General features: G+C 42.1%; 1 protein-coding gene across 6 annotated transcripts in view; it reads right to left on the reverse strand.

The window, feature by feature from the left end:
- MDFIC (MyoD family inhibitor domain containing) overlaps window positions 1-13,389 on the reverse strand; it is a 198,709-nt gene extending 185,320 nt beyond the window's left edge. For 2 of the 6 annotated variants that reach the window (XM_040343782.1, XM_040343785.1), the window contains exon 1: window positions 12,938-13,386. The gene's annotated coding sequence lies outside the window, so the exon portion shown is untranslated. Of the gene's footprint in view, window positions 1-6,539; window positions 6,633-12,937 lie in introns of those variants that run through there. The other 4 variants (XR_005747901.1, XM_040343786.1, XM_040343788.1 and 1 more) reach the window with 4 other exon arrangements.
- Between the last annotated feature and the right edge of the window lie 1,037 nt (window positions 13,390-14,426).

Below are 14,426 nucleotides of genomic sequence, written 5' to 3' on the forward strand. Positions count from 1 at the left end.
ATTTGTAAGCATGTCTACAAATTTTTATCTGCTGGAAATCGGAAATATCCGCTGGAACGTACACACCAGGGGATCTATCCGCTGAAACCGATCCGCTGAGATTTTTCAGCGGATGGATCCTCTCGTGTGTACGGGGCCTAAGTGCAACCCATCAGTGCCGCAATTCAGTGCAACTTCATTAGTGCCCCCTCATCAGTGCTGCATATCAGTGCAACTCTATCAGTGCCACATATCAGTGCTGCCTATCAGTGCTACTTCACCTGTACTACCTATCAGTGCTGCCTATTAGTGTCACCCACCAGTGCTGCATAACAATGCAACGTCATCAGTGCCGCATATCAGTGCAACTTTATTAGTGCTGCATATCGGTGCAACAGCATCAGTGCCTTCTTTAGCCTCGTACACGCGATCAGACTTCCAACCAACTTTTTCATGGATTTTGGTCCGAAGGGTGTTGGCCGTGAACTTGTTCTGCATACACACGGCAGAACATTTTCAGCCAACATACACCAAATCACATGTTTTTTCAGCTCTTTACCGACACCCTTTGGGCAACTTCTTCTATTGTTGTCTGATGTTTAGCATTGGTTCAGAGCATGCACGTTTTCACTTTGGATTTTAGTTGGACCTAATTGTGTACACACTATCGGATAGAACAACGTAACAGATTTACTGCCCAACAATTGGTGAGCATGAATGGCCAACTTTTATTGTTGTTAATTCAGCCAATAATTGTCTGATGGATCATACACACAGTCGGATTATCCGACACAACACGTCCGTCAGACAATTATGGCCATAAAGTTGGATTATGTGTACGAGGCTTATCAGTGCCGCATATCAGTGCAACTTCATCAGTGCCATCTATCAGTGCCATATATAAGTGCAACTTCATCAGTGCCACATATCAGTGCAACTTCATCAGTGCCACATATCAGTGCAACTTCATCAGTGCCACATATCAGTGAAACTTCATCAGTGCCCTCTATCAGTGCCACCTCTTCAGCGCACATCAGTGAAGGAGAAGAACTACTTATTTACAAAATGTTATAACCAAAACTAAGAAAAAATTGTTTGTTTGTTTTTTTTCAAAATGTTTGGGGTTTTTCCGTTTGTTTAGCAAAAAATAAAAAACCCAGTAGTGATTAAATACCACCAAAAGAAAGCTCTATCTGTCTCCAAAAAAAAGTTTAGTTTGGGTACAGTGTTGCATGACCGCGCAATTGTCATTCAAAATAGGATAGCGTTGAAAGCTGAAAATTGGCCTGGGCAGGAAGGGGGTTAAAGTGATATTAAACACTCACTCAAAATACTTTCTTCCATGAGCTGTGTGAAACACTTTGTGCTCCCCTCCTATGTTTCCACACTCACAAGAGCTCAAATTAACAAGCACTTTGTGTGCAGAACCAATGGTCTCTCCCTGCCTTCTTATTGAAGTAAATGGGTGTCTCTTAGTATTGCTCCATCAAGCATGTAATACGGTGGTAAAAGCCAGAGAAAGCTCCATAGCGTAATTCCATTTAAAATACATTAAAATACATTAAAAAACATTTACGATACACTCAAATTAGGCAAATCCTCACATTACACACGCTAAGATCACATCCAACAATGTCCCTGGCATGTAATACTCATCTGCGTTCCAAACACCAGAAGTGTGTAAGCGGAAGTGGCGTCAGCAAGTCCTGCCCAACATGTTTCATCACAATGACGTCAGCAGGAGCGGCGCCATGACAGTGCACTCTGCTGCTAATATACCATGGGTTTGGTTAACCCTTAGCGTGATTCCACTCAATGAAAAAAAAAAACACTTTTGGTCACTTCCAATAATAAAGTACCTTTTTCCTATGTGATATACAGATGTCGCATGGCCCAGCCCCTTTCCCAGCCTGTCTGCAGGGAACCATAAACAGGAAGCGCTAGTCCTCTGCTGTTGGTCACATGTTAAAAAAAAAACGGACTTTGACTGACTAGCATAAAAATTTATAAATATCAATAAACTGTTTTAAGTAGATATTTGAAATCAAATCCTTATTTTTTTTTTGCAATAACATAGTGAGAGTGGATTTCTGCCAGTCACAGTTTGTGTCACAGCCCTCCAGCCTGTGTCTTAGAATAAGAGGGAGGAGAAACCTCCATCAATCAATATCTAATATTCCGCACCCCATTGTGTTTAGCTGGTTAGTGGGAATGGAGCAGACGGGATGACTCTATAGTCACATGGGCTGCTCAGTTATGATGGGGAGGAAATGCTCAGCATAGAAACTCACTAAAACTGAGCATGTGCAGTGTTGCCACCTAGCTGGTTTGGGGACATGAACAGAAGGGGGAGATAGAGAGCAGCAGGATCAAACAGTTTTTTTGCAGAATACATAAAATGAATCCAATAGTTTAAAAAAAAAAAGGTGTCTGCACTACTTTTTCCGATTTCATTGTGACTTGCAGAGACTTCTATTAAATGGAGTCACAAGCCGCAATGAAATTGGAGGTGAAAACACACTGATCTGCGGATTTGAAATCTCGCTGAAGTAGCGAGATTTCAAAGCCGCACTGATGTGAACCAGAGCTTAGAATCTGTGTTCAACTTTTTACAAAATGTTACTTTAAGGGCCTCAACTAAGCTTGCTGAAAGCTCTGCAAATGCTTTGTCAAGGCTTGCTGTTCACATTGCTCCTATACAAGCTGAAGCCTGTGTGAAACTGACCTTAGCAACATCCTAGCAACAAGTCACCAGCCACAGCCGTTGATCAGTGTATTCTGACAGTGGAGTCCCTGTTGTCAGAATACAATGTCCCAGGGGGGGGGGGGGGATTCCTCCATCTACTGTACCCAGGGGCGGACTGACAACTCATAGGGCCCCCGGGCAATAGGAGATTATGGGGCCAGGCAATAGATTATGGGGCCACACAGTATACACACACATACAGTATACATACACAGTATACAGACACAGACACACAATATACACACAGTATACACATACAGTATACATACACACAGAATACAGATACACGCACTGAAAAGGTAATGGAGAGCTATAATTTTGGTATTTTTTCAAAAAACACAGATTTTTACATACTGTCCCTGCTTTTACTGAGGCTGGCAACCTTGATGGGGCCCCCTAGTGGCATGGGGCCCTCGGGCAGTGCCCGAGTGCTCGAATGGTCAGTCCATCCCTGACTGTACCTCATTGTATGGCTGGATGAATCAGTTTTTTTTAATTTATTTTTATTCAGCCCACTGTCAGAACAAAGAAAACTGAACATCTATGGACAGCTATACAATTGTAAATGATCAAGTACATCTCTGTATTCACCATGAAATCTCATGATTGTCTTCATGAGACATGGTATGTCAATGCTGCCGATCAATGCAAAACAATTGATAATTTTCCACCCTAGTCGAGCAACTCAGTTTTATCAAATCCAAACTGAGTCTATTGGTGGCCACACATGCTTCAATAAATTATCAATTTATTTTCCAATTTATGTCTTTTAATATAAATAATCAGTCTATAGTGGACTATCCATTACATCAATATGAAAAACACAGGGAAGTGGATTTTGATCGCTATGTGTGGATCCATCTACATTCACACAGACGTTTTTCCCCAGTGCAAATAGAAGTTGCAGCAGTGACGGCCCTTCCATAATCCATGCGCCTGGCCCCTAAACGACATCCAGGGCCCCGGAAAACATGGATTTCAATGTTTGTTTGTTTTTAGAGCCTGAGGCTCCAATTGGCTTAAAAAAAGGGTGGGCTCAGGACACAGAGCACTGCACCCTGACTGCAGTGACTCGGGGTGGGTGTGTCCTCCGTGCCTGGAGCTAGAGCCACAGCCAAAGGGGGCGTGTTTTGGATGGGTTTAAGGCATTTAAGGCTCTCAGTTGGGATCTGGCAGCAGAAGAGAATGGATTGGGAAGATGGCGGCCTGCCCTGCCCTGTGTACCCTCTTCATTGCCCTTGTCGTATTCAGCCTGGCCTGGTTCATCGAGGTGAGACCGATATATGTGACTTGTATAATATCCATCCCTGGGGACAGCACAGGAGCTGTCATGGTGGTGAGAATATATCCACCTGTATAGGAAGGAGAGCCCGGCCTCTATGTTTGCAGTGTTTTGTGGCCTCTAATGGCACGTACACACGGTTGGAAATTCCAAAAACAAAACCGTGGATTTTTTTTCCCGACGGGTTGTTGGCTCAAACTTGTCTTGCATAAACACGGTCACACAAATGTTGTCGGAAATTCCGAACGTCAAGAATTCGGTGACGTACAACACTACGACGAGCTGAGAAAAACTAAGTTCAATGATTCTGAGCATGCGTAGGATCAGCTAAAGAGTGTCCATATGCTTTGATTCAATTCAGTGAATGTGAGCAAGCCGGCTCTGTTGCCTTCAGCTTGACAGCTTGATATTGATCTTCTGTGGGGGCTTGAGGTCTGGGTTTGGCTGAGACCCATGTGGTCTGCACCACTGAACCATTACTTGTCAGTCTGGACATCCAGTGACGTTCATATCTTTGTAAGTGTTTTATACTTGCTTTGAATGTCATATGGAATTAGACAAATCATGTACAATCTGGTAAAATGTAATAAAAATATAATTATGGTATGCATGTTCTTTTGTTTTCTTGATGTATGTAGGATTGCTTCCACTTCCTTATTCCCTGATGAAGACTTTTGTAGCACCCTCTACCATATGTAGGTGCTAGAAGTAGAATATTTGCGTGATAGTTGCCAGGCAGGTAAATTTAGGCAGGCCTCTGCTTCAGTATAGGCTTGCTTTATTTGATCTGGGGGGCAGGGATTGGTTAGTGTAGCAGTGGGTGTGACCACCTGTGCTTCAGTTCTTGGGCCCCTCCCCTGCTTCCAGGGAGAATGTACTGGAAAAGGGGCAGGGCTGGGAGCGGGAGTGTCAGGGAGCACATGTGAGGAGCCCTAACCAATCCCCAACTGGAATTGGCAGGGGGAATGCCTCCTTGATAAGCTCAGGTCCAGCCCACTGGAAGAGAGTTGTTGGCCAGGAGATGTGTAGAATGGAGTGCTAGATCGAAGCAGGAGGCCCATCCCAATCTGGGGGGGGGTGTGTTCCTCAGAGGAGGGGCCCCCGGGGAGCTGGGAGGGAGCCTAGTCCTTACACGGTCATAGAAGAGGTGTCCAGGAACAGAGGGGCTGGAGAAGCGATTAGAACGCATGTCCAGTTAAGTTCTTCACCATGGACTTAGGGCAGGAGAAAGTCAATGAGTCACTGAGCAAGTTAAGTTACAATTGTTTTCTTTTTTGGATGACCAGTACATCATTGAGTGCTATACTAAGGTTTGCCATACAAGATCCTCAAAACTCTCACCATTGCAAATATGGTGGCTGTATTAGCTATTTGTCTTTATTTTTACTTGGTGATCTGGCCAGTAACACACTTAAGCCTTGTACACACGACCGGTTTACTCGGCAAGAACCAGCAAGAAAACTGCTGACAGAGCTTTTAGGTTTCTCGTCAAGAAAACTGCCTAAAATCTAGACGAGAAAAATAGAGAACCTGCTCTCTATTTTCTCGTTGTGATTCTCGGCAGTGTTTTCGCAGAGAAACCCGAGAGTGTGTATACTTACCTGTCGCCGTGGAAACCTGCGCATGCTCAAAATGACTTTGATGCATGAGCGGTAGCTTCCTAGGCATAGGTAGGGTGCAGCAAGAGTGCGGCGACGACATCAAATGTGGCGATCCCATGCTCGTCGTACGCGATGACGTCACTGCGTTCTTGCCATTCAAAAGAACCGCGGTTCTTTTAAATGGAGTGTCTGTACACTTCGGCGGTAAGAGATTCTTGCCAAGAATCTCGTCAGATAATACAACGTTTTTTTCCTGACAAGATTCTGGCCCTTGTGTACAGGGCTTTACAGTCTTGGGTGGGGGCTCCACTCAGGATGGAGAAGTAATGGAGACAGCAAAGGACCGCAGCATTGTCAGCCTTTGGAGAGGGTAGAGTTAGGTGCACTAGCAGATTTCTATAAACTTGGCTAACAAAATAAAGCTGAATTGCAGGTAACACTTTTTAAGTAGTTACAGCAAGCATTTTTTTCTCCTATTGGGATGGTAACATTTAAGCACCCCAGTACCTGTTAAATGGTTTGCTCCAGCCCTCTAACTGCCACTTTGGTAAGACAGCTTGGTATGTTAAAGCAGAACTAAACCCTCCTATTCTTTACAGGCAAGGAAGCTGCCATGTTAACCACTGTTTTATCTGCAGTTGCCATGGTGCTGCACATGTGATCAGTTATGACACCAGCCATTTGATGTCTTGACAGGTCGGTTAGGAGCACAAGCAAATGTGACAGTTATCATTCAGTGCATGACTTGAATGTTACTGTTTTGGGTAACAGTTAAAAGGAAGTTTCTGCATTAAAAAAAAGTTGAAAAACAACAGACTTACTGGCTGGATCGCCAGGTGAAAGTAAAGGAAAAAATAAACTTAAACAAAGAAAATTAATGCAGCCACCACATCTAAGGTCTTAATTACATGAGACGTATCAATACGTATACCTGTGGGAAGCTGTCTTTATGTGCATGGGATGTACACTTGGAAGTGCAGTCATTGTAGATCCGAGGGGGGACATGCAAGGAAAAAAAAAAAAAACAGCATTTTTGCTTGTTCATGATTAGATGATAAAATCAGCAGAGCTTCCCCTCATTTTAGATCTTTCAGATCTAAAGTGACTGCACTTACAAGTGCACTTGCAAAGTGGATTTGCCTTTAGTAAATAAACCCCTATGTGTACAAGTAGCCACATTTATAAATACACAGAGCTGCAAATCTAAGTGATCTTTTAATGCTATGAATGAACAATCAGCACTGCCATCGATGATTCATAATAAAAAAGGAGCAGTCATCTTAGAGAGGGGACAGAGTTCAGTGCTGGCTGTACCCCCCTTCCCTCCCCAACAGGAATGCCCATAATTTGGAATAAAGAATGGGTGGAGCTGTAGCCAGAAAATGAAGGACTGATCTGCTAAAACAATCCTGTTGTGTCTTTCGTAGAGAGCACCAGTAGCCTAAAACCCTGGAACATTTCTATTAATTGTGCCCAGAGTTTGCTTGTCATCTGTATACCTGTGTGCCTTTCTGTTGCTGACCATTAGCAAAGAACAGATAGTGTGAAAAGGGCAGAGCAATATGGCAACCAGCAGTCATCAAAGGTTCAGTTAAAGTTTACTTTATAGGACACCTCAGGATTTCTGGCCACCTCAGAACTGAAAATGGAATTCTGCAAATGTAATGAAGAAATGTGCAGTCATGTAACACTGCCTTCTACAGGGACATCTTACTACCTTCTAAACACTCAACGGGTTTGCTTTAAAGAAAATGTCTCTATTTGACTAGTAAATGATTCTGTTTCTTCGAGTCAGTATGTAAAATACAGTTATAATGATACGCAATTAGTGTTAAGGCTGTGGCTAACAATGACTTATTTTTCTGCATTCCAGAACACAATTTCATGAAAATGAACACCAAGCACAGATCCAGTGTAAGCACTCCCAGAATCATCTTAGAAATGCCCCTTTTATTATCCTATTCCTTACAGTCACCAACATGCAGGAACATTCTTGAAAATTCTTTGTCTGTAATTAGTTCTTATCTCATTAGTACAGTATACAGTCATAACATTCTTTTTTTATATATATATATATATATTGGTCACATTTGCAGCAGATTGCAATGTTAAAGCTGTATTTAACCCTAGAAAAAATATATAATATATTGCAGTTTACCAATTCTTAAAGGTAGTGGCTGTATTCAGGGTTTTTTTCACCTACATTTTCACCTGGAGATCCAGCCAATAACACAGCCTAGGGTGTCTCCACTATGGAAAGAAGAGCAATGGATCCACTTTTGGAAAGTAGCATTTTCAATCAGGGATGAGGGAAGTGTTGCAGTACCGGATTTGGATTTACCTGACCATTAAATTAAAGTCAAACACCAGCTAACACTTTTTGAGTAATTACAGCCACATTTTGTTTACCTTTTACCACTGTAAGCACCCCTGTCTGTGTTAAATGGTTTCTCTCAACTCTATGGCCCCGTACACACGATAGAATCCATCCGCTGAAAAATCTCAGCGGATCAGTTTCAGCGGATAGATTCTATGGTGTGTACAATCCAGCGGATCTGTTTCCGCGGATTTTTATCCCCTGGGATGGATTTCAAGCGGATAAAATTTTGAAGACATGCTTTCAAATCTATCCGCTTGAATCCATCCCAACGGATTGATCCGCTGGTCTGTACAGACTCACCGGATCAATCCGTCCGAAGGGATCCCCCGCATGCGTCGTAATGATTCGACGCATGCGTGGAATTCCTTATATGACAGCGTCGCGCTCGTCGCCGCGTCATCATCGCGGCGACGGCGCGACACGTCATCGCGATGGGATTTCGGCGCAGATTTCCTATGGTGAGTACACTCCATCGGATCCAAATCCGCTGAAATCCTCGAGAGGATTTATCCGCGGAAACGGTCCGCTGGACCGTATCCGCGGATAAATCCTCTTGTGTGTACTAGGCCTATAACTTCCACTTTTGCTGGACAGCTTGGTCTGTTGAAAAATTACAGACTTACTGGCTGAGTCACCAGATGGAAAAAAAAATGAATGGTGCTACCACATTTAAAGCGGTCGTGAATCCCGCTTTGTGATTTTTACCTACAGGTAAACCTATAATAAGGCTTACCTGTAGGTAAAACAATATCTCCTAAATGTGCACCATTTTGGAGATGGAGCTGGTAACGTCACCGCCACATGCGCTCCAAAGGTCTGGCATACAGTGCTGTCACCATACTGTCATCGCAGCTTTGGCCAATCACACATTGCCGGAGGCCACAAACCCGGAAGATAGACTGGAGGAAGATGTCGGCCCTCTCAGCGGTGACAGTGCGGCGCTGGAGGGCTTCGTTCTAAGGTAAGTATTTGATCATGTATTTGATATTTTATGCAATTGCCTTACAAGGTTTTTTTTTTTTTTTTAACTGCATTTTTGTTTTTGGGTTTAAAGTGAAGTGTTTTTCTCAAAAAATAATAAACATTTTATACTTACCTGTGTAATAGTTTTGCACAGAGCAGCCCAGATTCTCCTCTTCTAGGGTCTCTTTTCACTGCCCTGGCCCCTCCCTCCTGTTGAGTGCCTCCACAGCAAGCAGCTTGCTATGGGGGCTCCCGAGCAAAGCCTCAGCTCCCTGTGTCCATCCAGACACAGAGCCCGATTCAGCCCCACCCCCTCTCTCCTGATTGGCCAACTGACTTTGATTGACAGTAGCAGGAGCCAATAGCACCATTGCTGTGTCTCAGCCAATTAGGAGGAGAGTCCCAGACGTCCGAGGAACTCATGGACATGGCTGGACAGAGAGATGGGGCTCAGGTAATTATTAGGGGGGGCTGGGCAGCTGCTGCACACAGAAGGTTTTTTTTAAGCTTAATGCATAGAATGCATTAAAATAAAAAAACTTCTGATTTTACAACCCCTTTAATACCACTTTAATTAGCGTATTAGTATAAAATGCACTTGACAAGTATGCAAGAATTACATACATATACAGTACACTGTATAGCAGTATTGAATGACAGGCAAACTTTTGGCAGAATTTTAGCAATACAATAGCTATAAGCTTTTGTATACTGTAAATAAAATTAATGGACATAGAGTATGGTCTTTCAATTGTTCATTATTACATATAGTTACATAGTAGGCGAGGTTGAAAAAAGACACACGTCCATCAAGTCCAACCTATGTGTGTGATTATACTGTATGTCAGTATTACATTGTATATCCCTGTATATTGTGGTCTTTCAGGTGCCTATCTAATAGTTTTTTTAAATTATTGATGCTCCCCACTGAAATCACCGCCTGTGGAAGGGAATTCCACATCCTAACAGTTCTTACAGTAAAGAACCCTCTACGCAGTTTAACCCCCTGAGCGGCATTCCCGAGCCTGGCTCGGGGTGGAATTTCAGCACCAAAAGCAGTAACCCCGAGCCAGACTCGGGAACGCTCGCAGTGTCCACAGGGAGAGGTTACTTACCTTGTCCATGGATCCTGCGATGCCTCCTTGCTGTGTGATTGAGCTGTGTCCTCCTCGCTCGATTCACAATGCATGTGTGCCGCCGAGCTCTGTTCCCTGTGACGTTGTGACGCACGGGGGCGGAGATCGGCGCCAAATTCAAAAAAGTAAATACACACAATACATACAGTATACTGTAATCTTCTAGATTACAGTACTGTATGAAATAATTACACATCCCCTTTGTCCCTAGTGGTCTGCCCAGTGTCCTGCATGCACTTTTTTATAATAAAAACTGTTCTTTCTGCCTGGAAACTGGAGATTGTCCATAGCAACCAAAAAGTGTTCCTTTACATCAATAGTGGTTTTAGACCAGCTAGAAAACAGCGATAATAAATTAGAATCACTTGCAGAATTGAGCGATAGTGATTTGTGGGGAAATTCGTCATCAAACAATAAAAATAATGACAGCAACAATTCTGCAACTGAGCAAAGTTCAGTGTTTTTGATTTGATTACATTATTGAATAATTTTATTATAATTACATTATTATTTGTTATAATTATTTATAGTTATTTATTATATTATAATTTATCATTTTGTTTTTCAAACTTTTTCATACCCGAGATGTCTACTAGATTTAAGTGAGTTATTCCTAGGAATTACAGGCCAACAATATAAAACACCAAATTTCCATGCAAAATAATGGTACCGCTTTCAGCACCTAAAATCTGACATAATCATACCGCCAGGGAGGTTAAGGTTAAACCACTTCTCTTCTAATTTTAGTGAATGGCCACGTTTCTTATTTAATTCCCTTTGGCGGATAAGCTTTACCCCTTTTGTGGGGTCACCAGTACGGTATTTGTACATTGAAATTATATCCCCTCTCAAGCGTCTCTTCTCCAGAGAGAATAAGTTCAGTGCTCGTAACCTTTCCTCATAATTAATATCCTCCAGTCCCTTTATTAGTTTTGTTGCCCTTCTCTGGACTCTCTCCAGTACCAGCACACCCTTCCTGAGGACTGGTGCCCAGAACTGGACAGCATGCTCCAGGTGCTGCCGGACCAGAGTCTTGTAGAGACTATGCCATTGCCTATCATCTACTAGGACCCCAGGTCCTTTTCCATCCTAGATTCCCCCAGACGTTCTCTCCCTAGTGAGTAGATTGCATTCATATTTTTGCCACCCAAATGCATTATTTTACATTTTTCTACATTAAACCTCATTTATCATGTAGTTGCACACCCCATTAATTTGTTCGGATCTTCTTGCAAGGTTTCCACATCCTGCGGAGAAGTTATTGCCCTGCTTAGCTTCGTATCGTCCGCAAATACAGAGATTGAACTGTTTACCCCATCCTCCATGTCGTTTATGAGTAGATTAAAAAGGATTGGTCCCAGCACAGAATCCTGGGGGACCCCACTTCCCCCCCCCCCCCCTGACCATTCCGAGTATTCCCCATTTATTACTACCCTCTGAACTCGTCACTGTAGCCAGTTTTCAATCCATGTACTCACCCTATTGGCCATGCCAACAGACCTTACTTTGTACAGTAAATGTTTATGGGGAACTGTATCAAATGCTTTTACAAAATCCAGATACACCACATCTACAGGCCTTCCTTTATATATTGTATATACTTCAGAGCTCTTTACAATGTAAACCTGTAACTAAATAGTATTCTGCCTTGTTCTGCTTACATATATGTACATTTGATTCCCTGGACTGCTGTATGTTGCCTATGCTTCTTATTACTTTGTAGCAAAACTTTAAGTAAAGATTACAATTATGAAAATAAATAAATAGTGTATATGATTTACATACAGGCTTTCCAAACAGGAGTTACTCTTCCTTTTATACTGTACACAAGAACAAAAAAAGTTTTCTATTTAAGCCTTTTTGTTTATAAATTGTGGCATATTGCTACCAAGCTAACATAATTTCATCAACAATGATATACATTAAAGTGATCTTTTTCTAAGAGGTTTTGGATGGTTAGGCTTCATGTACGCTGCTGCTGGTAAACGGACGTTTAGGAGCAGTTGGGCATTTTTTTCAGCTGCCTCTGATCTCTCCTCTATGCTATCTTATCAGTACATGTACACAGGGTCATTTATAGTAGTTTCTAGGTAGTTAAGTTTCGACGCATTTTTTGGAAAGAAAAAAAAATGCGTTCAGGACGGATGTTCAGAGGCATTTGAAATGCCAAACGCCTGTAACAGCTTGTAAATGCAGTAACTCATGTTTAGCTGCGTTTCGTTTACAGGCGTTTAAAACTTTTGAATATTTAAAAAAAAACGATTCTAAACGCAAGTGCGGCTAAACGCCACATATAAATGCAGCAAGACGAACGTTATTAAACATCAGTTACTATTTTTCAGGTTGATTCGTTCAGGAGAGTTTGCAAATTGTGTACATTAAGCCTTAACGTTTTTGGCTGTTACACTTTGTGCCCATTAGAGAAGTGTTCCACAACTATCTACAGTGTATCATAGATTTATCCAAATATTATAAAGGCCATGGGCTTCTGATAGGGCAAAGTTTAGTAATTTTGTTTTGTAGGATGTTGTTAGTCAATACTTTCAAACATTTAGACAAATGTTATGTAAGATCCATGATTATTTTAACATTATAATACTTTTCGACCATTACAGTACTTAATCCTTCTGTTTATCCCTTTGCCAATTAGGTGTTGTATTTAGAGTACAGTGTCTTTGTTTTTTTTATTAAGGGTTAGAAAATTGCTGACACACATATTCCTAGAGATAAGTACCCCAATCACAGAAACGCACACACACGAAGTGTAAAGCAATACAGTTTTCTTAAGGAAAGAGAACATATTTCTTTCTACGTCTTCCCCCTTTTCGCATTACTGTAGATTGTACTCACAGTTAGTGATGGTGACTGGTCCAGCTAAATTGCCTGCTTCAAGAACTTAGATTTTCCTGTATACAGATGTTTTTTAAGCTAGATGACACATTAACTTGTGCTCCCTCGATAAACAAAAACTTTCTTCAGCTCTTTGGCCCAGTTATATCTTGCTCTGCATGTTTAAACGCTTGTTCCCACCGGGTGAATCACAGGAACACATCACAGCAGGTCATGGCTATTTTGCAGTTCAATATGTATTCCTCTTCAGCACATACCAGATGTACAGTCACAGCTTGATATCCAAACACATACTGCTCCTGCACTCTTACAGTTAGCAGCCATTACAGAACTCTGCTCCAAACTTCACATACTGTCAGGCACACAAACACCCACACAAGCACACACACATACACACACGCACACATACCATCACACGCCATCTAGTGCTTAGCAGCTTATACATAACTGTTTAAAAGACGTAATAGAATTACATACACCCGTTTGACAGTAGATGAAGTGCGTCTGACAGCTCTCAGAAGCATTCATTTATATTAATATGGCAAGGAAGCAGGGATCGGTAATTTGTCACAATAAAATAACTACCTCTAGTAAATCTTTGATTTATTTAGGTCAGTAAGGATTGTACGCAATAGAAGTGGGACAGGGCTGATCTTTTTTTTTTCTCATGCAAAGTTGACTATAAGTTACGGCAGCCATACAGGGCTTGAATTTCAGTCAATTCAGCAAATTAGAGTCCTTGGCGGCCCTTGCCAGTTTGACAAAAGTCGATTGTTTAAATGGAATTTTGTTAAAAACAGTGCCTGCATCCAATCAAATGCAGACAGTGGGGGAGTTATTTATGAAAGGCAAATCCACTTTGCACTACAAGTGCACTTGGAAGTGCAGTCGCTGTAGATCCAAGGGGGACATGCAAGGACAATAAAAAAACAGCATTTTAGCTTGCACATGATTGGATGATAAAATCAGCAGAGCTTCCCCTCATTTCAGATCTACCCCTCAGATTTACAGCGACTGCACTTCCAAGTACACTTTCAGTGCAATTTCAAGTGCACTTGTAGTGCAAAGTGGATTTGCCTTTCGTAAATAACCCCCCCCCCCCCACCCCACTGTGTAGTTATTAAGAGCTGGCTGTCAGAATACAATATCTAACAGGGCAGATTTGTCTGTCTGAACTGTTTAGATGGGCTCTGTCAATTGCTCCTTCATTGAATCAACAGTGCACACTTTCCAGATGCACTAGTCCTGGCTGTTGCTTCCCACTTTTGGTAACCTATGTTGTTCATGAAGAAAGACAGTAGCAGCCTTTTATAAGGTGCACACTATGGGAGAGATTTACTAAAACTGATACACACAGAATCTGGTGCAGCAGTGCATAGTAACCAATCAGCTTTTAGTTTCATAACTCTGCCCCAGCTACATCACTAACCTAGTTTCAAAATACCAACCAAGCCACTCTCTTCGGTCCTTCCAAGACCTCCTGCTCTCT

This window comes from Rana temporaria, chromosome 3 (genome assembly GCF_905171775.1).
Source record: "Rana temporaria chromosome 3, aRanTem1.1, whole genome shotgun sequence".
Lineage (NCBI taxonomy): Eukaryota > Metazoa > Chordata > Amphibia > Anura > Ranidae > Rana > Rana temporaria.